The 3,231-nt window shown below is 38.8% G+C and overlaps 1 pseudogene; it reads right to left on the reverse strand.

The window, feature by feature from the left end:
• Nucleotides 1-889: 889 nt before the first annotated feature.
• Nucleotides 890-1,446, reverse strand: LOC102886404 (annotated as a pseudogene).
• Nucleotides 1,447-3,231: the final 1,785 nt, after the last annotated feature.

Genomic DNA, 3,231 nt, shown 5'->3' on the forward strand with positions numbered 1-3,231 from the left:
GGGTAGATACTAGGAGAAGAATTGTTGGGTCATATGGTGACTCTATGTTCGACATTTTGAGAAACTGGCAGGCTGTTTTCCAAAACGGATGTACCATTTTACAGTATTATCAGCAATATATGAGACTCCTAGTTTCTTCACATTCTCGCCTACATTTGTTATTGTCTTTTTTAATGATAACCATTCTAGTGTGTATGAAGTCGTATTGTGATTTTGATTTACATTTTCCTAATGACTAATGGTGTTGAGTATGTTTCATCTCCTTACTGGCCACTTGTATATCTCCTTTGATGAAATATCATGCAAATCTTTGCCCATTTAAAAATGTGTCTTCTTTCAAATTATTTGTTATATTAAAAGTCAACATATATCAAGGACTGGGAAAAAGAGAATGGCAACTTTGAGCACCTCAAGGTTAAATACCTCTGTAGCCTGAGAAGCTGAAAAGATGGGCACAGTCCTGACCTTGCAGAGCTACACTGTCTTCTATGGTGGCATCTAGCCACATGGGAATGTGGAGTATGTGAAATATAGCCTGTCTAATGTGTCTAAAGTGAGGACCATGGATTACTTGGCACACATACACTTGTTCAGAGAAGAACCACTTAAATAGCAACTCTACACCATGTAAAATGTGGCACTAGACAATGAGATAGGTTTGGCTTTGACCCTTGAGTGAGAACTATGGGAGGGCTTTGAGCACGGGAGTGATGTGACCATCAACTCATTGCATTTTAATTAGTTAATGCTGGCTACTGTGTTGAGAATAGACTGAATGTGGGTGAGAGTGGGAGAACCTATTTATTTACATACTCATTTATTTACATACTTACTTATTTATTTTTGGTTGTCAAATTATCTTTAATTGAAATATTTTCCTTCGTAGTTCCTAACTAGCTGGGCACTCCACCCCACCACTGTTAATGTCATCTAAGATGTCAGGAGGGTGGCGGGCATCAACATTGCAGCCCACAGATGAGGCTGTCCCCAGGATCTCTTTAATGGTTCCAGAGAGTTCTCTAGCTAAAGATCGGGGCTACATCTGTCAGGCAATGTTGACAGTCTCATAAAAGGTGATATTTCCACTGTGCTTAATGATTTTTTGCTCTTTCTGTCCCTTGGTGGTTCTGTGAGGGCTTTGATGATCAGGGCAGAGGCAGAAGGTACTATTACCTCAGTCCGGGCCTGCCTGTTCTGAAGGGTCAGTTTCACTGTGATCCTCAGACCCTTCCAACCATGGGTCATCACCCTAAAGAAGTCCTTTGTACCCTTCTCTATCTTAGGGGCCAGGGTAGAACTGGTACCGACTTGCCCACCGGTGCACCTCAGGTATACGACCTTGATCTCGTTTGGGTCGAACTTTGGTGACATGGTGGAGGTGGCTGGTGTCAGATGAACGTGGATTCAGGAAGACCCAAGAGAGATGCACCTTAGCCTCTTCCTGGCTGAAAGCTGAAAGTAGATAATTCTATATGGATAGGTATTTTCACTGTTTCCAGTTTTCTCTAATTTTAATCAAGAGAGTAATCAATGTTGTGTAAAATTTTATTGCATCTTTTCTTTATTTTCTTAAGATAAGTTCCAAGAAGTGGAAGTGCTGATCGATGAGGACATCTGTTATGGCTTTTGATGTATATTGCCAAATTGCCTTCCAGAAAGTTGGACCCAATTTATAATGCTGCCAGCTGTGTTTGAGAGTGCCTGCTCCCCTTGTGCCAGCCCTTGGCGATGTGACTCTTTCTGAAACTTAATCAAGCAGGAGTTCCAATTATACCTTTAAAATAATTTTCATACGAACTAGTCCATTCCCCGGCCCCCCACACCACTCCCCACTGTCCCCTAGGTCAGCTGTTCTATTTAACTTTGGGTCAATTAGATACTCAATATTTTCTGGGTAGTTCTGATAACTTACAGTTTTTCCTAAAGATGAAAGGGCCCTGCCAAACTGGTGCATTATTTGATTTCTATTTTTAATGCTTTTTAAAGGAATTAAATGACAAAGCCAAAATATGTATAGAAAAGCACTTCTGAGTGTTTGTTTGAACTTATCATTGGATATTAAACTTTTGGTGAATTTTTAGTCAAGGATCTCATAATTGCTAGGATTCGTAAGGAAAACTCATTAGAAGCTGGCTTAATTATGAGGGCAGAGTAAAATTTACATTTTTTTGTGAATTTTTTCCAAAATACTTCAGGATTGGGCACTAATCCTTGAGATTTTCAGAATAAAGCCTCTTTAAAGATTTTTTTTTTTAAGCTGAAAAGACTTAATAAGCAGTCTAGAAATCTTTCTTGGGAGAATAAACAAAAGACAAATGAACTACAGCATTTTTATAAATGCGCATGCAATTATTTAAGTTCTATTTTTCTCTATTCCCTGGAGAATCACTGGGTGAAATTAATTTTAAGAGAACATCGACCAGGCCCCTCAAAGGTTAAATTAAATTGGAGTGCTACTACAATTTGATTATGTTTTCGTCTTTTTGGGTTAGTCATCTGACATAGATTGAAGACCTATTTTTATACATCTGTATAGGTCACCTGAAAGACTAGTTCGAAATTCTAATTTTTTCCCCACATGAATAATTTTCCTCAAAAGGTAACCTTTGTCTTCTGTGGGCATAATGGAAGTGTTTATACAGAAATAGGAAAGGAAAATGGATTATATTTTGTGACATCGAGTTGTAAAAGGGAATTATGCTTCTGTACTCTGCAGCTGATCTTTGTTTTGCCAAACGTGGAGGTTTTAGAAGAGGTTTGACCTGCTGTTGTGGGAGCAGAGAATCAGGGTGCCCGTTACGGATGGGAGAAAGGGATGACCACAGGCATGGCAAGGTTTAGAGCTGGTCAAGAATAAAACAAAAATGAAAACAAAAACAAACAAACAAACAAAAATTCGGTCACGAACCTGCCCCTGACGTCTCACATTTCCTATATTAGCCCATTCCTTGTTTTTAATGGCTCCTTATCGATTCTTCCAGAAATTTTTTCTACCCTCCTAAAATCCTCCAGCTATCAGACTTGGCCACCTTCTACTCTTTCTTTTTGCAGTCATCTCCAGATGTCCAGGTCACTCTTCTTCCTCGAAAAAAAAAATGTGTCTTCAGGTTTCCTGTTACTCTTTCCAGCACTACGTCTGCATAATTCTTGGTGATTTTTTAAAAAAATTCTTGGTGATTTAAATACAGTTGATTCTCATTATCTATGACCATGAACTCGGAATTTGTGAAT

This window comes from Pteropus alecto, unplaced genomic scaffold (genome assembly GCF_000325575.1).
Source record: "Pteropus alecto unplaced genomic scaffold, ASM32557v1 scaffold23, whole genome shotgun sequence".
NCBI lineage: Eukaryota > Metazoa > Chordata > Mammalia > Chiroptera > Pteropodidae > Pteropus > Pteropus alecto.